The sequence below is a fragment of the Vombatus ursinus genome, unplaced genomic scaffold, assembly GCF_900497805.2.
Source record: "Vombatus ursinus unplaced genomic scaffold, bare-nosed wombat genome assembly UNPS02014841.1, whole genome shotgun sequence".
Classification (NCBI taxonomy): domain Eukaryota; kingdom Metazoa; phylum Chordata; class Mammalia; order Diprotodontia; family Vombatidae; genus Vombatus; species Vombatus ursinus.
This window is the reverse complement of record NW_020954619.1, coordinates 30,030,977-30,052,460: the sequence shown is the minus strand read 5'-3', so window position 1 is coordinate 30,052,460 and position 21,484 is coordinate 30,030,977. Positions and strand designations below refer to the sequence as shown.

General features: G+C 36.0%; 1 pseudogene; it reads right to left on the bottom strand.

The window, feature by feature from the left end:
• LOC114026595 overlaps positions 1–21,484 on the bottom strand; it is a 139,611-nt pseudogene that overhangs the window by 11,012 nt on the left and 107,115 nt on the right.

The following is a 21,484-nucleotide window of genomic DNA, read 5'->3' as shown; positions in this document are numbered from 1 at the left end:
TATCTATCTATCTATCTATCTATCTATCTATCTATCTATCTATCTATACATACATGTAATTTTTTCCCTCCAACTACCCTAATACTGACAAAAGTCTCATGCATCACAAATATCATCTTTCCATGCAGGAATGTAAACAGTTCAACCTTAATAAGTCTCTTATGAATCCTCTTTCCTGTTTACCTCTTCATGTTCCACTTGAGTCTTGTATTGGAAAGCCAAATTTTCTCTTCAGCTCTGGTCTTTTCCTCAGGAGTGCTTGAAAGTCCTCTATTTGACTGAATGCCCATTTTTTTCCCCTGAAGGACTATACTTAGTTTTGTGGGTTAGGTGATTCTTGGCTGTAATCCTTATTTCTTTTGACCTCTGGAATATTATATTCCATGCCCTGTGTTCCCTTAATGTAGAAGCTGCTAAATCTTGTGTTATCCTGATTGTGTTTCCACAATACTTGAATTGTTTCTTTCTGGTTGCTTGTAATATTTTTTCCTTGATCTGGGAACTCTGGAATTTGGTTACAATATTCCTAGAAGTTTTCCTTTGGAGATCTCCTTCAGGAGGAGATTGGTGGATTCTTTCCCTTTCTATTTTGCCCTCTAGTTCTAAAATATCAGGGCAGTTTTCCTTGATAACTTCTTGCAAGATGATGTCTAGGCTGTGTTTTTGGTCATGGCTTTCAGATAGTCCAATTATTTTTAAATTCCCTCTCCTGGATCTATTTCCCAGGTCACTTGTTTTTCCAATGAGATATTTCACATTGTTTTCTAATTTTTCATTCTTTTGGATTTGTTTTACAGTGTCTTGATTTCTCACAAAGTCACTAGCTTCCAATTGCTCTATTCTAATTTTTAAGGAAGTATTTTCTTTAGTAATCTTTTGGACTTCCTTTTCCATTTGGCCAATTTTGCTTTTTAGGGCATTCTTCTCCTCATTGGCTTTTTGGACCTCTTTTGCCATTTGGGTTAGGCTATTTTTTTTCTTCAGTTTTTTTTTGGGTCTCCTTTAGCAAGCTGTTGACTTGTTTTTCATGATTTTCTTGCATCACTCTCATTTCTCTTCCCAGTTTTTCCTCTACTTCTCTTACTTGCTTCTCAAAATCCCTTTTGAGCTCTTCCAAGGCCTGGGACTGATTCATATTTTTCTTGGAGGCTTTGGATATAGGAGCTTTGACTTTGTTGTTATCTTCTGGTTGTATGTTTTGATCTTCTTTGTTACCAAAAAAAGATTCTGTGGTCTGACTTTTTTTCAAGGTTTGGTCATGATCCTAGCCAATTACTTGAGTTATAAACTCTTTTTTAAGGTAAGAGTCTTCTTCCAATGTGGAGAATGTACTGTCCCAAACTTCGGGGGTTTTGTGTACCTGTTTTCAGAGATACTTCTAGGGACCTGTAAATTTTCAGTTCTTCCAAGGTGGTATGATAGGTGGTGAGGTGTTTTCTCTCCACTGCCACAACAAGCTCCACCACACCAGCACTCCTACTTGCCCCAGGATTGCCCTTCAGAACTGTGACCCAGATCCAACCATGGGCAAAACAAGAGATTCCTGCCTCAGTACTAGCAAAGAGATCCCTGCAATCCCCTTCTGATCAACCACCCAATTCCCCCTCAGTCTGTGGGCTGGAAGCCTAGGAGGCAGCCGCTGTCCCAGGGGCATGCTTGGAACTTGCGACTGAGACCCTGCCCCTCTCTCTCACCACAGAAACAGACTTTTCTCACTGACCTTCTAAGTTGTCTTTGGTGTTTGTGGGTTGAGAATTCTGGAAACTGCCACAGTTGAATGCAATTCAGTCCTCTGAGGTCTGCTCCAGGTTTAATGTGGCCTGTGTGCCCACACTGAACTGTGCTTCTCTCCCTGCCCGGCACAATATACCATTCTGATCCATCCAGGTTGTCTTGGTCTGTAAATTTGTTTCACTCTTTTTGTGGGTTCTGCTGCTTTAGAATTTATTTAGAGCCATTTTTTTACAGGTATTTGGAGGAGTTTGGGGGAGATCTCAAGCAAGTCACTGCTTTCACTCTGCCATATCGGCTCCTCCCCCACCATAGATTCATATAATGAGAACAGTAAAGATCAAAGCAGAAATTTTGAAGAGGACAACATTATCAGCAAACCCATATCTAGAACCTCAAAAGGGAATATGAACTGGTCTGAAGCCCAAAAAGCCTTCTCATAAGAGCTCAAAAAGGATTTTAAAAGTCAAATGGGAGAGGTAGAAAAGTCCTTAAAAAATGCAATTGGCCAACTGGAGAAAAAATGCACTGAAGAAAACAAGTCCCTAAAAAATACAATTGGCTAAATAGGGAAGGAGGCACAAAATCTAGTAGAAGAAAAAAATTTGTTAAAAATTAGAATCAGGCTAATGGAAGCTAATGACTCTATGAGAAAGCAAGAATCAGTCAAACAAAAACAAAAAAAATGAAAAAATAGGTGAAAACATAAAAGACCTCATTGGTAAAACAACTGACCTGGAAAATCGATCCAGGAGAGAAAATTTAAAAATTATTGGTCTACCTGAAAACCACAATGAAAAATGCCTGGACAGTATCTTTCAGGAAATCATAAAGGAAAACTGCCCTGAGGTCCTACAACCAGAGGACAAAATAGCCATAGAAAGAATCCACCACTCACCTCCTGAAAGAAATCCCAAATTGAAAATGAAAAGGAATATAGTAGCTAAATTCCAAAACTACCGGGTCAAAAAGAAAATACTGCAAACAGCCAGAAAAAAAAAAAAACAATTTAAATAATGTGGAACCACAGTAAGGATTACAAAGGACCTTGCAGCTTCTACATTAAAAGGCCACAGGACATGGAACATGATATTCCATAAGGCAAAGGAGCTTGGATTACAACCAAGAATCAACTACCCAGTAAAAATGAGCATGATCTTTCAGGGGAGGAGATGGATATTTAGCACAATAGGAGACTTCCAAACCTTCCTGATAAAAAGACCAGAGCTCAACAGAAAATTTGATCTTCAAGTACAGGACTCAAGAGAGACATAAAAAGGTAAATGGGACAGAAAGATACAATTTGTTGTTAATAAGGGTAAACTGTTTAAATCCATACAAGGGAAGATGGCACTTTTAACTTTTGAAAACTGTATTGTTATTACACCATGTTAAAGGAGTATACATAAAAGGGTGGATATAAGTTGACTTTGATGTAATGATAAAAAACATCTAATCAAGTGGGTTAAATGGATCCAAGTAAGTGGAATTATCTGATCTAAGAAAATGTACTTAGAAAGGAAGAAGCAGACTAGGGTAAATTACATTACAGGAAAAGACACAGAAACCTATTACAACAGAGGGAAAGAAGGGAGGGAGATGAGCATTGTTTGAACCTTACTCTCATCACATTTGGCTCAAGAAAGGAATAACATAATCAATAAGGTATAGAAATCTAACTTGCCCTATAGGCAGTAGGAAGGAAAAGGGGAAAGAAAAGGGAGGGGCATAGAAGGGAGGGAAGAAGCAGTAAGGGTAAAGGGGAAGAAAAGGGAAAGGGCTAATAGAAGGGAGGAAGGACTGAGGGATGTGGTGGTCAAAAGCAAAACATTAGTGAGTTGGGAAAAGGAGAAAGGAGAAAGAAAAGCATAAATGGGGGGGATAGAGAGAAAGACACAGATACTAATCATAACTGTGAATGTGAATGGGATGAACTCTCCCATAAAACGGAAGCATATAGCAGAATGGATGAAAAACCATAATCCCACAAAATGTTGTTTACAGGAAACACATTTGAAAAACAGTGACACACACAGGGTAAAGGTGAAAGGCTGGACCAGAATATATTATACTTCAGGTGAAGTAAAAAAGGCAGGGGTAGCAATCCTGATCTCAGACAAAGCAAAAGCAAAAATAGATCTTATCAAAAGAGATAAGGAAAGAAACTACATCCTGCTAAAAAGCACCATAGACAATGAAGTAATATTATTACTAAACATGAATGCATCAAATGGTTTAGCATCCAGATTCTTAGAGGAGAAGTTTAGGGAGTTACAGGAAGAAATAGACAGCAAAACTATACTAGTGGGGGACCCCAACCTCCCCCTCTCTGAACTAGATAAATCTAACCACAAAACAAACAAGAAAGAAGTTGAGGAGGTGAATAGAACATTAGAAAAGTTAGGTATGATGGACCTCTGGGGAAAACTGAATGGGGACAGAAAGCAATATACTTTTTTTTCTGCAGTACATGGCACATACACAAAAATTGACCGTGTACTAGGACATAAAAACTTCACAATCCAATGCAGAAAGGCAGAAATATTAAATGAATCATTTTCAGATCATGATGCAATAAAAGTTATATGTAATAAAAGACCATGGAAAGATAACCTAAAAAATAATTGGAAACTAAATAATCTAATCCTAAAAAATGATTGGGTCAAAGAACAAATCATAGAAACAATCAATAATTTCCTTCAAGAGAATGACAATAATGAGACAACGTACCAAAACTTATGGCATGCAGCAAAAGCAGTTCTTAAGGAAAGTTTCATATCTCTAAATGCTTACATAAATAAAATATAAAAAGAGGAGATCAGTGAATTGGGCATACAACTACAAAAACACTAGATAAAGAACAAATTAAAAATCCTCAATTAAACACCAAATTAGAAATATTGAAAACCAAAGGAAAAATAATAAAATTGAAATTAAGAAAACTATTGAACTAATAAATAAAATTAAGAGCTGATTTTATGAAAAAAACAATAAAATAGATAAACCTTTGGTTAATTTAATTAAAAAAAGAAAGAAGAAAACCAAATTACTAGTATCAGGAATGAAAAGGGTGAATCCACCACCAAGGAAGAGAAAATTAAAACAATAATTAGGAACTACTTTGCCCAACTGTATGCCAATAATTTTGAAAATCTCAGTGAAATGGATACATATTTACAAAAAATATAAATTGCCCAGATTAACAGAAGAGGAAATAAAATACTTAAATAACCCCATCTCAGAAAAAGAAATTGAACAAGCCATTGATGAACTCCCTAGGAAAAAATCTCCAGGGCCAGATGGATTTACAAGCAAATTCTATCAAACTTTTAAAGAACAATTAATTCCAATGCTATGTAGACTCTTTGTGAAAATAGGTGAAGAAGGGGTCTTACCAAATTCTTTTTATGATACAAATATGGTGCTGATACCTAAACCAGGAAGAGTCAAAACAGAAAATTATAGACCAATTTCACTAATGAATATAGATGCAAAAATTTTAAATAAAATATTTGTAAATATATTACAGCAACTTATCACAAGAATAATTCACTGTGACCAGGTAGGATTTATACCAGGAATGAAGGGTTGGTTCAATATTAGGAAAACTATCAGCATAATTGATCATATCAATACCAAAACTAACAGAAACCACATGATCATCTCAATAGATGCAGAAAAAGCTTTTGACAAAATACAACACCCATTCCTATTAAAAACACTAGAGAGCATGAGTATAAGTGGAGTCTTCCTTAAAATAATAAGTAGCATCTACCTAAAACCTTCAGCAAGCATCATATGTAATGGGGACAAGCTAGAAGCATTTCCAGTAATATTGGGGGTGAAACAAGGATGTCCATTATCACCACTGTTGTACAGTATTGTACTGGAAATGTTAGTTTTAGCATTAAGAGAAGAAAAAGAAATTGAAGGTATTAGAATAAGCAAAGAGAAACAAACCTATCACTCTTTTCAGATGACATGATGATATACTAAGAGAATTCCAGAGAATCAAGTAAAAAACTACCTGAAATAATGAACACCTTTAGAAAAGTTGCAGGCTATAAAATAAACCCACATAAATCATCAGCATTTCTATATATTACCAACAGCAAGAGATAGAAAGAGAAATTCCATTTAAACTTACTGTAGACATTATAAATGCTTAGGAATCTACCTACTGAAACAAACCCAGGAACTATACGAACACAATTACAAAACATTTTCCACATAAATAAAGTCAGATCTCAATAATTGGAAAAACATCAGTTGCTCATGGGTAGGCCAAGCTAATATAATAAAAATGACAATTCTACCTAAGCTAATTTTCAGTGCCATACCAATCAAACTACCAAAAAAATTATTTTATGGAGTTAGAAAAAATAATAACAAAATTCATTTGGAAGAACAAAAGGTCCAGAATATCAAGGGAGCCAATGAAAAGAAATGCACGGGAAGGTGGCCTAGCCATTCCAGACCTTAAATTATATTGTAAAGAAGCAATCATCAAAACTTCTTGGTACTGGCTAAGAAATAGAGTGGTGGATCTGTGGAATAGGTTAAGTATGCAAGACATAGTAGTCAATGTCTATAGTAATCTATTATTTGAGAAACTCAAAGACCCCAGCTTCTTGGAGAAGAACCCACTTTTTGAACAAAACCACTGGGAAAACTGGAAAAGAGTATGGAAGAAACTAGGCATAGACCAAAATCTCACACCATATACCAAAATAAAGTGAAAGTGGGTTCATGATTTAGATATAAAGTCTGGTACTGTACTCAAACTGAGAGAGCAAGGAATAGTTTACCTGTCAGATATGTGGACAGAAGAATTCATGACCAAATAGGAGATAGAGAACATTATGAAAAGCAAAGTGGATAACTTTGATTACATTAAATTGAAAAGTTTTTGCACAAGCAATGCCAATGCAACTAAGATTAGAAGGAAGGTAGAAAATTGGGAAAGAATTTTTACAAGCAGTCTCTCTGATAAGGGCCTCATTTCTAAAATATATAGAGAATTAAGTCAAATTTATAAGAATACAAGTCATTCCCCAGTTGATAAATGGTCAAATGATATGAACAGGCAGTTCTCAGATGAAGAAATTAAAGCCATCTATAGTCATATGAAAAAAAATGCTCTAAATCAGTATTGATTAGAGAAATGCAATTCCAAACAACTGTGAGGTACCACATCACACCTATCAGATTGGTCAAGATGACAAAACAAGAAAGTGATAGGTGCTGGAGAAGATGTGGGAGAGTTGGAACACTAATGCATTGTTGGTGAAGTTATGAAATTTTCCGACCATTTTGGAGAACAATTTGGAACTATGCCCAAAGGGTTATAAAAATGTGCTTACCCTTTGACCCAGCAATAGTACTTCTAGGGCCATATCCCAAAGAGATCACACAAATGGGAAAAGGACCCACATATGCAAAAATATTCATAGCAGCTTTTTTTGTGGTGGCAAAAAGTTGGAAATTGAGAGAATGCACATCAATCAGGGAATGGCTGAACAAGTTGTGGTATATGAATGTAATGGAATACTATTGTGCTATAAGAAATGATGAACAGGCTGACTTCAGAAAAACCTGGAAAGAATTGTGTGATCTGATGCTGAGTGAAGTGAGCAGAACCAAGGGAACATTGTACACAATCACAGCCATGTTATGAGATGACTAGTATTGATAAACTTAACCCTTCCCAGCAATGCAAGGATCTAAGACATCTCCAAAGGACTCATGATGGAAAATGCTATCCACATCCAAAGAAAGAACTATGGAGTTTGAATTCAGATTGAAGCATACTATTTGCCGTTTTTTTTCTTCTGTTGAGTTTTGTTTCTTCTTTCTGGTGGTTCCTCCTATTGATTCTAATTCTTACTTACAACATCACTAATGTGAAAATATGTTTAATAGGAATGTGTATGTATAGCTTATATCAGACTGCATGTCGTCTTGGGGAGGGTGGTGGGGAGAAAGGGGGAGAAAAATTTTAAACTCAAAAGCATATGGAAGTGATTGTTGAGAAATCAAAATAAATTAATTAAAAAAACTCCTACATCTCTTAATGTTAACTCTTTTTCCCATCGATAGTAATGACATTGATGTTTTCTGAATCTCAAAATATGACATTGCATTTAATTCTTTTAAAGATCATCTTATTAGATTTGGCTGATAGTTTTAATCTTCCATGAAGTTTTTGGATTCTGATTATCTCAGCTAACATATTAGCTATCCTTTCCTGTTTTATGTCATCTGAAAATTTGATAAGTATATCATAAATACCTTTATCCAATATTAATTAAACATACACACACACACACACACACACACACACACACACACACACACACACAACCCGAAGCCAAAGACTGATTTCTGGGATGCTTCATGATACATAAAAGAGACAATCATTAGTCAGCAATCTGAACCACATTTCTTTAATTTGGCTACAAATATATAGAGACAAAATGTCAAATTTGTCAAAATATTTTTGTTAAATCATCTGATCTACCAACCTTTTATGTGGTAAAAAAAATGTATTTAGTCTGGTATGACTTGATCCTGATGAAACTATCCTGGTTTATCAGGTCATCTCTTGCTTTCCTAGGTTTTTATACATTATTTCTTCAATAACATTTCCTTGAATTGTTCCAACTCAGAATATATAAAAAGATATATAAAAATCTGGTTGGATGATCACTGAGGAATTTACATACATGAGGAACATACATATATACATATATACAATGTGCGTTCCTCAATGATCATCCAATCAGATTTTTAAAACTATCTTTCTTCAAACTTTGTCTTGGATGACTGACACTTAGGTCAATACTCATTGTCTTTGATGCTTACTAAATTATTGTATCTATAGTAATTTTTGTTCTGAGATTTTTTCTCAAGGATTCTTTTTTTTCCTAAGGAAAGAAATAGAAGCCACTGGACTAGAATCTTAGATTGATTGTAGGTGAAGAAAGAGACATTAAAGATAACATACTTTCCTCAATTTACCAAAGAGTTAACCAAGCCTCAGAAAGGCAAAGTGATTGGCTTGAGAGAACATTGGTAGAATCAGTGCTAAAGTGTAGGCTCCTGACTCATTGCCAGTCATTAGATATTTCTAAAGACACTGAAAAAAACAAAACAAATGAAAACGTTCAATCTGTGGCGTATATGTCTTCTTCCTGATAAACAAATACAGGTGTGCCTTCTTTTTATTATTATCATTCCCAAACAAATAGTTTCATTTTAATATACTTTGTCAATTAAGCTGCCATTCTTCATTTCAAGAAATCTCATTAAAAGTAATGACCTTGTCTGGTTGGAATAATATCTCTGTACTGTACTAAAACAAGTAGCATCTCCTTCCTTCCTCCTTACCTCCCTGCTCACCTTAAGGCAAAGAGCTCCACAGACAGACTGGGGACATGGAATATTACATCATAATTTCTAATGCTACTCTCATTTGAATGCCTTTTTTCCTCCCTGCTTTCTTCTCCTCTCCTCTTTTCTCCTTTCCTTTCCTTCCTTCTTCCCTTCATTCCTTCCATTTTCTTCCTTCCTTCATTCCTTCTTTCCATCCTTCTTCCCTTTCCTCCCTCCTTCCTTTCATTTTATCTTCTACAAGAATCCTTTCCAAATCCATCTTAATTCTAGTTCCTTCTCTATGTTAATTATTTTCTATTTATCTGGAATATGGTTTATTTGACCATATTGTTTGCTTGTTGTCTCCTCCAATAGATTGTGGGCTCCTCAAGATCAGGGACTGTCTTTTCCCCTTTCTTTGCATCCCTATATCTTTTCACAGTGACTGACACATAGTAGGTTCTAAAAATGTTTATATTTTAAATATATATATAATACATACATATATTCTATATGTATATGTATGTACAGAATAATAATAGTTAATAGCATCTAGTATTCATATAACCTTTAAGGTTTGCAAAATGATTTACTATTTTTTTTCATTTCATCTTCACAACATCTTGGAGAGGTAAGGAATATTATTATCCCTATTTAACAGATGAAGTTTGCTTTACAGAGCAAACTTAAGTGACTTGCCCAGAATCATGCAGCTAATAAGTGTCTAAGGCCAGATTTGAACTTGAGTTTTCCCAATTCTAGGTCTAGCACTCTATCCATTGAACCACCATGCAAAAAGAATAACAGCTAATTTTTGAGAGGGTGGCTATTATCAATTGAGGTGTGGGGGAAGGTGCTAGATCAGGAAATCTCATAAAGTTGTATTTGAGCTAAATCTTCAAGTAAGTAATGAGTTCTAAAAGATAGAAGTCAGAAAGAAGTACATTTTGGCATAGGGGATGGTTGGTGTAGAACAGACCGACCAAATTGGGTAGGCCATAAAGTATGGGAAGGAGATCACATAGAATGAGTCTGGAAAAATAGGGAGGGGCCAGGTTTTGAAGGACTTTAAAAACTAAACAGAAGGCCCCATTTCATCTTAGAAGCATTAGGGAGTTACTGGACTTTATTGACTAAGGAAGAAACATGGTAAGATCTGCATTTAAATAAAATAGCTTTGGTAATTGTAAAGGATCAATTCTATTGGGGAAAAGACAATGCAGAGAAACCAATCAAGATGCCATGGTCATAGTCCAGGTGAGAGGTAATGAGGGTCTGAAGGGGAAGGGGGAGAATGGTTTCCAGAGATCCAGTCTTGAGAATCACTGTTTTAGGTGGGAAGAAGAGAAGGGCAGCCAACAGCAAAGGAGCTGGTTTCCATGTGGTTTCTTAGAAGGGATGGTTTGGTCATTCAACTATTTTGGAGTCCACCTAAGGCATTACAGAACTTAATACTCTCCATCTTCTCTGTAATAATTTTAAGAGGTTTTGCCAAGTTCCTTGTGTACAGGAATTCTCTGTGCTACCTAGTTACCCCATCAGAAACAAAATGATATTTGTCTGGCATGGAATTGTTATAGATGAATCCATGATGGCTCTTAATGATTTTCACTTTCCCTTATATTTCTCACTTACTTCCCATTTAGTTGTTGCTTAGACATTTTCAAATGTGTCAAACTCTTTGTAATTCCATTGGGGATTTTATTTGCAGAGATACTTGGAATGTTTTGCCATTTCCTTCTCCAGTTCATTTTACAGGTGAGGAACTGAGGCAAACAAAGTTAAGTAAATTGCCCAGGGTCTCATAGCTAGTAAGTGTCTGAATCCAGATGTGAACTCATGAAGATGAATTTTCCTGTCTCCAGGATCCACACTCTATTCACTGTATCACCTAGCTGCCCATTTAATAATGCATTCTAAATTTTTTTCCATGAATTTAAGAAAATCTTATTGATCAAAGTTTGAGGATAAAACTGCCTCCTTTTTTTAAAACTAGAATTGCCTTTGTATACCTAGGCTATTTAATTCTTCATGGCTTTTCAAAGATCACTAATAGTAGCTTATCAATCACATCTTCCTGTGTTTTTAACACTTTGGGATATTTCACTACTTTGAAAGATTGTTCTTCTGGACCAGATAATACTGAGGACACCTGGTGGTGCAGAGTATAGAGCACTGGATCTGGATACAGGACGGCTTGAGTTCAAATGTAGCCTCAAACACTGGCTGTATGACCCTAGGCAAGTCCCTTAACCTCTGATTGCCTCAGTTTCTCAACTGTAAAATAATTAGTTCAATAATTTAATAAACATTTATTAAGTGCCTACCGTGTGCCAACAACAACAGTTGTGAAGATCAAATGAGATTTTTCTTAAAAAAGCACTTAGCACAGTACTTGGCACATAGTAAGCACTATATAAATGCTTATTACATTCCCCTTCTATTTTTCCTGTGTGTGTGTTTTTTTTTTTGTTTTGTTTTTTTTAGTGAGGCAATTGGGGTTAAGTGACTTGCCCAAGGTCACATAGCTAGTACGTGTCATTAACCATTCAACAAATATTTATGACCAAAGATGTATCTCGGTTTTATGGAGTCTGAGCTGTGAATAATTTCTCTTTTCTGCATCACATGTTGACATTGTTCACCATTAGTCACCACCTACTTTTGGAGCAAAGCCATAGACACTGCCTTTGCTCAGAGATGACTTTGAAATTCATTCATTTCTGAAAAAGATGGGAAGTGAAGGGAAAATGGGATCAAGTGCACATGTAGAGATATTGGCCTTGGCAGAAAGGATTTTATTATTAGGGAATGAGAGAAAGGATTAGAGAATGGGCTCATCTATATAGAATGATAGTATTCTAATTAAATTATTTTATAGAGGAAGAATTGAGGTATGCATCTCAAGAAAATGTAAATTTATTATGCCTGATAGTACTCCTGCTAGGTGGAAAACAATATGGCAGATGAAAACTTGCATTTAATTTAGCCTTACTTGTAAGTTCCATTCAAAAGATGATGTGAAAGAATTTTGAGATAAAGAGAATGGGAGAAGGAACTCATGTCTAATGTCCTAAATATTCTTAGTAAAGAATGAAGGTAGATCTTCAGCTAGGCAAAAGGAAAACCTGTCACTCTGTCCTAAGAATGAATTTTTTTTAAAGTAGGTCTTTTTATATATGGTTATTATTATTATTATTTAAAATGCTGTGTACTGGAGGGATTTAAGTATTAATCATAATAGTAGGTATTTCATTATGTACTGGGAACCAGTTTTATTCTTTTCATACTTATTCAGGAAATACAGGTATTACTATATTGATTTATATGCCTAACCCTATATCTTATTTCAGAAAACTTAGCTCATTCACAAAGTAAGACTGTCGATTATGAGGAACAAAGAAAAATAACTCACATTGCCAATATTTAAGGATGGCAAAGAAAGCAAACTGAATTGTCTATACTGCCAACAACTCTAATAAATAATGAAAATGTGAAAATGCTCATCTATTTAGAATGATAGTATTCTAATTAAATTATTTTATAGAGGAAGAATTGAGGTATGCATCTCAAGAAAATGTAAATTTATTATGCTTGATAGTACTCCGGCTAGGTGGAAAACGATATGGCAGATGAAAACTTGCATTTAACTTAGCCTTACTTGTAAGTTCCATTCAAAAGAGGCTAATGGCTAAAAGAAAAAAATGCCAAAAAATTCATTCATAAAAATTCATTTAGGTGAGCCCACTCTAGACAGTGAAAAGACTGCTGTTTTTCTTTCCTACTCCAAATTTCTCAATCAAATGCAAGGTGGCATAAATTGGTGACACTGAGATACTAAAAGTAGAGTAATCAGGGACCATATTTTCTTCTTTCTTTTTAAAATCAAATTAATCAAAGGTTTATCTATTTTATTATTTTTTCATAAAATCAGCTCTTAGTTTTATTTATTAGATCAATAGTTTTCTTAACTTCAATTTTATTAATCTCTTCTTTGCTTTTCAGAATTTCTAATTTGATATTTCATTGGGGATTTTCAATTTGTTCTTTTTCTAGCTTTTTTAGTTGCATGGCCAATTCAATGATCTCTTCTTTCTCTACTTGATTCATGTAATCATTTAGAGATACAAAACTTCCCCTAAGGACTGCTTTCACAGCATCCCATAAGTTTTGGTATGTTGTCTCATTATTATCGTTCCCTTGGATGAAGTTATTGATTGTTTCTATGATTTGTTGTTTAGCCCACTCATTCTTTATGATTAGATTATTTAGTTTCCAATTAATTTTTAGTCTATCTTTCCATGGTTCTTTATTACATGTAATTTTTATTGCATCATGATCTGAAAAGGATGCATTTAATATTTTTGCCTTTCTGCATTAGATTGTGAGGTTTTTATGCTCTAGTACATGGTCAATTTTTGTGTAGGTGCCATGTAATACTGAGAAAAAAAGGTATTTTTCCTTTCTGTCCCCATCAGTTTTCTCTAGAGGTCAACCATATTTAACTTTTCTAAAATTCTATTGATCTCCTTAACTTCTTTCTTGTTTATTTTGTGGTTATATTTATGTAGTTCTGAGAGGGAGAGGTTGAGGTCCACCATTAGGATAGTTTTTCTGTCTATTTCTTCCTGTATCTCCTTTAACTTCTCCTTTAAGTATTTGGATGCTATACCACTTGGTGCATATATGTTTTGCAGTTATTTTACTCATTTTCTTTTTTTGATTTAGTAATGATATTACTTTATTGCTTTTTTTTTTACTTCAGTTGAAGAATAATATAGTTTGCTGCAGCCTTTTACCTTTACTCTATGTGTATCCCTCTGCTTCAGATGTGTTTCTTGTAAACAATGTATTGTAGGATTACGGTTCTTAATCCACTTTGCTATGCATTTCCATTTTCTGGGAGAGCTCATCCTATTCACATTCACAGTTATGAATACTATCTGTGTCTTCCTCTCCATCCTATTTCCCCCCGTTTATGCTTTTCTCTTTCCTTTCTCTCCCTCCTCAGTAGAGTTTTGCTTTCAACCACTGCCTCCTTCAGTCTGCCCTCCTTTCTATTAGCCCCCTCCCATTTCTTCCCCTTTACCCTTTCTACTTCTTCCCTTCCTTGTATCCATCCCTCCCTTTTCTTTTCCCTTTCCCCTCTTGTTTCCTATTGGGTAAGTTAGATTTCTATACCTAACTGTTCATGTTATTCCCTCTTTGAACCAAATCTGATTATAGTAAGGTTCAAACAATGCTCATCTCCTTCCCTTCTTTCCCCTTCCTGTATTAGGTTTTTGTGCATTTTCATGTGATATAATTTACCCATGTCTGCCTCCTCCTTCCTCTTTTCCCAGTACAATCCCTTTTCACCACTTAATTAGAATTTTTTTAACCATTGCATCAAAGTCAACTTATACCCATGCCTTCTGTCTAAGTATACACCTTTTAAATATCATAATAACATTTCAGTTCTCAAGAGTTACAAGTGTCGTCTTCCCTTGTAGGGAAGTAAACAGTTTGACCTTATTAATAACATGGTTTTTTCTGTCCTGTTTACCTTCTTATGCCTCCCTTGAGTCTTGTATTTGAAGGTCAAATTTGCTCTTGAGCTCTGGTCTTTTCATTAAAAAGATTTGGAAGACCCCTATTTTGTTGAATGTACATCTCCTCCCCTGAAAGATTATGCTCAGTTTCAATGGGAAGTTGATCCTTGGTTGTAATCCAAGCTCCTTTGCCTTAAGGAATATTGTATTCCACACTCTCTGATCTTTTAATGTGGAAGCTGCAAGGTCCTGCATAATCCTTACTGTGGTTCCATGATATTTAAATTGTTTCTTTCTGGTTGCTTGCAGTACTTTCTCTTTGAACTGGTAATTTTGAAATTTGGCTATTGTATTCATTGGTGTTTTCAATTCAGTATCTCTTTCAGGAGGTGATCAGTGGATTCTTTTGATGACTAATTTACCTTCTGGTTCTAGGACCGCAGTGTAATTTTCTTTGATGATTTCCTGAAGGATGTTGTCTAGGTTCTCTTTTTCATCATGGTTTTCAGGTAGACCAATAATTTTTAAATTGTCTCTCCTGGATCTGTTTTCCAGGTCAATTGTATTACCAATGAGTTATTTTATGTTTTCTTCTATTTTTTTTATTCTTTTCTTTATGTTTGACTGATTCTTGCTCTCTCATAGAGTCATTAGCTTCTACTTGCCCCATTTTAATTTTTAAAGAGTACTTTTCTTCTATTAGATTTTGTACCTCCTTTTCCATTTGGTCCCTTTTACTTTTTAAGGACTTGTTTTCTATAGTTAATTTTTGTCCTTCATTTTCCAAGCTATTGACTGTCTGTTGCATACCTCTCATTTCTTTTCCCAATTTTTCTTCTACCTCTCTTATTTGACTTTTAAAATCCTTCTTGAGCACTTCTAAGAAGGCTTTTTGGGCTTCAGACCAGTTCGTATTCCTCTTTGAGGTTTCAGATGTGGGTATATTGACAATGTTGTCCTCTTCTGAATTTGTGCCTTGATCTTCCCTTTCCCCATAATAAGAATCTACAGTCATTGTCCATTTTCCACTTTATGTGCATGGTGTTTGCCTATCTCCTGACTTAAAAAAAAAGTTGAGATCTCCTGCTAGAGTGAAGGAGGCACTTACCCAAGCTTCTTTTCCTGCTGACCCAGGGCCTTGCACTTGAATGTTTGACTCCTACTCACCCAGGCCTTGAACAGGGATGTTTCACTGCTGATGGATGTCTGTCAGCCTGGAGTTTTGTCTCCTGTAGTTGTGCTTCCCAGAATTGTGTTGAGGCACCATGTGATTTCACTGCCAGAGAAGGTCATTGCGGTGGTGGTTTCTGGAGCTGGTTTCTACTGGTTCCCTTGCCTGTATTGAAGTTCTGAGTGGGGTCCTGGTGATGGCACTTGTCTATTCCACCAAACTGTGTCTCAGGATCTCCCCCTGGTAGGGTGAAATGGGGCTTGCCACTGGCTTGCTGGGATACCTCCTGTCCTATACTGCTTCCCTTCCCCAAAGAGCTAAAGGGACCTTTCCAGTTAATCCCTTAAGCTTCCTGGGCTACAACACTGCAGTGCCCTGTCTTTGCTGGCTCAGAGTTTTTCTGGGGTTGATATTTTCTGGGTTTTCAGAGGTCAATAAGGAAGAATGAGAGTGACTTACTTCTTACTCTGCCATCTTGGCTCCTGGAAGTAGAACTTTGGGATCCCCTTTTGGTGACTGTTCTTTAGAACTACCTTTGACAACATGGACCAGGCACAAACAATGATGCTACTCTTTTGTATGAAACAAATTCTGGAAAGTGGATTGTGTCTAGATTTTTGCTGCCATTACTTTTCCTCTGTGGCTTAGGTTTTTATTACTCAGATTTACATGAAGAAAAAGACACAGATTTGTCCCTTCTCCCTTGCTCTGTTTTTCATTGTATGTGTTCTGAAGAATTGTATGACATTGAAGCCACAGATGGGTGTTAAAATAAGAGAATTAACAAATTTAGAAATACCTTAGGTAAACTTGGTCCTACATACAAAGTGTGGGGAACTTGACTTTATCTCACTTCAATTCAATTCATTATGAATTGTACCAGGGGCAGCTAGGTGGTGCAGTGGATAGAGCACCGGCCCTGAAGACAGGAGGACCTGAGTGCAAATCTGGTCTCAGACACATGACACTTACTAGCTGTGTGACCCTGGGCAAGTCACTTAACCCCATTGCTTAGCCAAAAAAAAAATAATAAAGAATTGTACCAACTACATGCCAGGCACAGTGCTAGGCATTGGGGATATAAAGTAAAAAAAATCCCCTGTATTTAAAGAGCTTACATTCTGCTGACTGATAGTATGTAGTCAGACAAGTAGGTTCAAATTATATGCAAATTAATTTCAAGGTATGTGGGTATGGTGGTGGTGTGAAGTATTAATATCTGAGAGAATCAGGAATGGTCTCTTGTTGTAGGTAATAGTTGAGATGAATCTTGAAAATAAGTGGTTCTAAGAGTTGGGGGTGGGGAGAAGAAATCAATCTAACAAACATTTTTTAGTGCCTTTTATATGCAAGTCACTATGCTAGGTGCTGGGCATATAGAGACAGGTTAGCCTGGGAAAAGGAGAGCAGGACTTTCCTGAAACATGTGATTGGCTCAGGGTACCAAGGCTGCTTCCTTTGCCCAACTCCTTAAACTTCAGTTTCTTAGAAATGCAATTTATTGGGAAGGGTCCTTAAAGACCATTTAATCCAAATTTCTCATTTAAAAAAAAAACTGAAGTCTAAAGAGGAGAAGTAATTTGACAATAGCTATTCAGAGAAGACTTGAGATTTTAACCAAAATCTTTGGAATGCAGGCTACTAATCATGCTGCCTTAACTTAGCATTTTAGTGACATGCAAAAGTATGAGGGTAGGGACTAGAATATAATGTTTGGGGATTAGCAAGCAGGCCAATTCCACCTCTCATGTCAGGGTCTTTAATTCTTATTCTGGGTTGGAATTCAGAGAATGGGATTTGAATCCTAGTTCTTCAATTTGCTCCCTGTGTAGTTTTTGGTAAGTCATTGATCCTTTCTGATCCTTCATTTGCTCATATGTAAAATAAATAGGATGGATTATGTGATCTCTGACATTCCTTCTAGGTCTAAATTCTATAAGCCTAATTGTGGATCTTGTCAATAGTCAGTTTATCCTAAGGCTTACAGTTCCATTTTAATGTCTCTAGGAACTTCCAGAAGATTCTTCTTTGCTCCAGGAAATGCAATCCAAGCTCTCTCTATCCAGTATACTCTACTCTTTTCCTTGGTACTCTTAGACTTTTACAGACTCCAGGGTGGAGGAGGAGATGGTGAATAGACCCCTCTAGGATATGATAATTTATGTTTTAACTCAGAGAAATTTCTGGACTCACAGGCTTATTAAGTCTTTCAGATATTCAGTTTCATACACAACTGTCATCTATGATCATCCTTCCATACTGTGCAAAAGACTCTTCAAATTTTTAATACAGACACAATTTTAGAGAAGGGGGTGTTGTTAGCCAAAGTTTTGAACAGGAAGTATTCATGCATGCAAGTGAGTTTGTATGATGACATACTTTTTAATTAAAAATAAATAAAACTCTCTACGGTCTCTTTTAAGTCTTCAATACATTAAAGATATTGCTTACTTTATCACCCAAATTATTCATACAGATCTCCAGTTAAAATGAAACCTCAGAAATAAGTGGTGGAAAGCACAATTAAGAGCTGAAAATGAATTAAAGAAAATTAAAGAAAATGCATAAAAATAATATACTCACCAAGAAATGTTCTGCTCAAATATAAACAGGTTAGTTTCATTACATAATTGGTGGAGTAATTCCTTTTTTAATAAACACTGGAAATACTGTGTATATATCATTTGGCAAATTATTATAACTATGTCATTCTTAAGTAGCCAAATAATTAATACAGCATTTTTGCTTCTGTTCTTCCTTGTTTGCCCAACTTTTTCTCCCTAAGTTTGTAATGGGAAAAAAAGTAATAACTTCATCTTAAAACTCAAGACATTAAATGACCTGTAAGAGCTATTCTTTTGATGGTCAGATTAAGGCAAACTCTCTGAATGAAATACAAAATTTCCATCAATATTAATGAAGGTTTGCTGTAATATTATAAGCTATTTCCCTTAGAGAGTATTATTTTCACCACCTTCCTCTTATCAGAAATTAATATCTGATTCATCTAACTGTACACAGTACATAATAAAATGCAAATAGCTTACATGATATGCTGTGTGTTCTCCAGTCATTTTATAATAACTTTTATAGTGTCAATCTAAGAAGTAAGATTCAAGGTAGAAATGGCTTTTTCTATTTTTCTAATAGTTCTTTCTGTATTCTAAGGACGAGTGATACTGTTCATACTCAAGAAACTTACTTACTCTTAATTCATTGATAGCAAACACAAAGATAAAGCAAGGACATGTGTCAATCTGCTCTCCAGTCTTGTGTCCTGACTCTAGAATGTTTAAAACAGACTCATAGGATCATAACTTTAGAGTTAAAAGGAAGCTGACTTAAAGATGAGAGAGGAGTAATTTGCCCAAGGTCATATCAGAAGTGCCAGAGCCAGAATTTGAAATAAAGTTCTCTAACCTAAGCCCAGTGTACCACAAAGGTAAAATTCCAGCTGCTAACTAGCCCTAATGGTAAGAATGACCCAATCCTTCCCCTTCCTTTTGGGCATTCTATTTTTCTTATAATCCAAAGTAACCAAACTACTCAGGTATAGTTTATCCATCTAATACAGACTATACCAAAGAATATTGAAAACCTAGTGGTTCATCACATTGATTCATTAGTTATTTTTGCTGCATCTGTTAATCTTAATTTTTTTCTCCCAGTCTTACCTGGCTTTGTTAACTCTGATGTAAATAATCTCTCCATTTGTACAAATTGCAACCCATCCATGTTGCCTCTAATGGAATCACAGAATTTTGTATTCTCAGAACTGTAAGGAATCTAAAAGACCAGATCAACCTATACCTAAATGAGAATCTTCTGAAGTTGGTCAATCAAGAAACATTTATTAAGTACCTACTATGTGCCAGACAGTCTGGTAGGTGCCAGGGATACAAAGAAAAGTAAAACAACAGTCCTTGTTTTCAAGGAGCCCAATAATGAAGTCAAATCAACAAACAGTCTTTATTAAGAATGTGCTCTGTGCTGGGACTGTTACTCCATTTACATCAAGTTGTCATCCAGCCTTTTCATGAAATTTTCTAGTGTAACTTTTGTTACCCTGGATCCCATTGTCTGAAAGCCAGATATATTATATCTCATTCCTCTCCCATGGTTCTCCAGTACACTTAAGGGATTTGGGGGTGTCTAGGCTCTCAGTAAATGTCTCCAGTCCCCACTGACAATGTCTCTCTAATTATAGCAGTGGTCCTCTGTACATGAATTCCATATAGTCACTTAACGGTTGGATTAGGTTTTACAAAGAACATTTACTTAAAAAGGTATAATCAAAAACACACAAACTTATTACCCACCACATGGGGCTTAATCTTCCTCCCTACTTGTACCACCTCTGAAGAGGAGAAGGAGATTAGGTTCATAGTTTATGTCAGTTCCTTTAGAGCAAATAGTCCTAGTTCCATGTCCAAAACCCCCTCATGCTTGAGTCTCAGGCACCCTGACTTCTCTGGGTTTCCTTGCCAGGCCGGCTGTTTGCATCATCCTACCTGAATCCTTACTCCAAGGTTTCCATGGCTTGAACTTCAGGTCTGGTACAGGCACCTCAAACAGAGAAGGAAAAACAATGGAGAACAGAGACTCCAGGATCGTTTCTTGGAACTAGGTAAAATACAGGGAGTAAAAGTATTTCCTTATCTCATTTTAGTTGTTGGTGTCCATGCTGTGAGTAAACTGGAATCTTTACCCTCTGGAAGAAATAATAAAGAGTGCACAAGAAAGATAATGCAAGAAAGAGAGTGAATTAGAAAGGGACAGACCATATATATCTCAGGCTGGCCACTTTTAAAGATGGTTGGTGTGTTCTGGTCATGCAGCCAATTAAAAGAGACAGCCACCCACATGGTAAGGGATGGAGAGTACATCCATGTTAGGTGATCTGTGCCTGCCAGGCAAACTCCATTACACCAGCAAAGTAGACCCACTAACTAAAGAAGCAGTCTGATTCCTTTTGGATAGTCTTGTTAGGAAATACACCCCCTACCCCAATATCCAATCTAAATCTAATAGCACATAATAACATTTCAACTGCTTAAAGACAGATATAAATTGAGTCCCCCCCCCTCTCAGATTTTCTCTTCTTTGGGATAAACATCTCAGCTTCCTTCAATTACTCCAACTATGGCATGATTACAAGGTCCTTTACTGCCTCAGTCATTCTTCTCTGATTTTTTCAGTGTGTCATTTTTTCTAAAATGGCATGGCTCAGAGTGAGCACAATTTTCTAGATGTGATATGACCAGGGCAGAGTTCTTTCTGCAAGACTGTCAGCTTCCTTAGCTTGCACAATTATGGCCCTCTTAATGCAAATAAGAGGCTTAGGTTTCTTGGCTGCCTCATAAGGGTCAGCTAGGTGGTGCACTGGATAGAGTGCTGGGCCTGAAGTCAGGAAGACTCATCTTCTTGAGTTCAAATCTGGCCTCAGAAGTTTACTTAGTTATGTGACCCTGGTAAATCACTTAACCCTGTTTGTCTCAGTTCCTCATCTGTAAAATGAACTGGAGAAGAAAATGGCACACCACTCCAGTATCTTTGCCAAGAAAAGTCCAAATGGGGTCATGAAGAGTCCAACACGACTGAAAGAGTGAACAACTACTGTTGTACATGCTACAGCTTCTTGGAGCTTGGAGCCATGCATAAAAATAACAACATAACC